Genomic DNA, 1,430 nt, shown 5'->3' on the forward strand with positions numbered 1-1,430 from the left:
CATTGACGGGGACGCAGTGAGTTGGGGGCAGGCTAAGACTGAAAGCCACGTCACTGGATGCTCACTTCAGCCTTAACTGTCACTGTACATTTCATGTGAGGGAATACCTCAATGATAAGTTTCTATTTCTTAGTACAATTCGGAAATTGTCCTAAGATGTTCCAACAGTCCTCCAACTCTCTAATATAGTAGAGAAAGCAGTCCACTTTGAACCAAAGTAAGTGAAAGGCAATGTCACGTGCTGCAGAACAAGAACTGATGGAGAGAATGAATCCCAAAGACAAACTCAACATATGGGTATATGCAGCCTTAAATGACCTAATGATTGAACTGGGTTAAGCCATCTAAATGAAACACCATGAGACAACTGCCATTTGTCACATACCATCATTATTCTGTCTCAAAATGGGCAATTCCTTTAAACTACGGTATACTCTTCTGGCTTATGTGAAAGCTGAGAAGTCTTGACAGTGGGTTGTCGCTGTAAAGTACGTCAGTCTGAGCTACAGAAATCACCAAGGTACTTTTCTACTAGTTCTTCTGCATCTCACTTTAAGACGATTAAATTCCTTTTTATTGTGGGGAAGGGGGTGTCTCTCAATAAAGACTACTTAATGAATTGAAGATATTATTGTGATTTATGTTTATCAATAGTTTTAAGCAACCGGGATGCATAGAGATGGTTAAGAGGAGTCCATACTCTTATATGGCCAGAGGTGGGTAAATGAGAGTAAGTATGGATAAATAAGCAGATGGCTGAGTACAGTGAAGAGACTGTAATCTTATGTGTGGTTGGAAGTTGTGATAAAGATATTAAGTAGTTATACAAATAACTACATAGATTAACACATAACAAGAGATATGAAGAGAAAGGACAGTATTCTATGAGAATGTTAACTGGGAGGATCTGCCTCAGTTAGAGGGGGTCAGGGATGGCTTTAATGAGGGACATATAAGCTGAGGCAAGAAAGAAAAAGTTAGATATGCTCTAACTACCTACATCTCACCTTATGAGGGACATCTCAAGATGTCAATTAAAAATGAGAGTCAAGGAAATGATGCATATCTTTAGGTTCTTGTTACTTAGCTTAAAAGTAAAACGAAACACCAATTTGGCTGTAAGCCTTAGGTAATTCTAATTTAATTACTTCAGAATAAAAGCCAAAGGTCACAAAGCTATAGCTGCATGGTCCAGTATAGTAGCCACTAGCCGCATATGGCTATTTCAATTTCAATTAAAATAAAATTTAAATTAAATTCTTTTGCTATACTAGCCACATTTCAAGTGTCTAATAGCCACTATATTGTACATTGCAGCTAGAGACTATTAAAATTAAAATTAAATAAAATCAAACATTTAGCTCTTCAATTGCACTTGCCACATTTTGAGTGCTTAAAGTGAGTAGTGGCTATCATAGTGGACAGCAGAT

This window comes from Pteropus alecto, unplaced genomic scaffold, assembly GCF_000325575.1.
Source record: "Pteropus alecto unplaced genomic scaffold, ASM32557v1 scaffold42, whole genome shotgun sequence".
NCBI classification, from domain to species: Eukaryota; Metazoa; Chordata; class Mammalia; order Chiroptera; family Pteropodidae; genus Pteropus; species Pteropus alecto.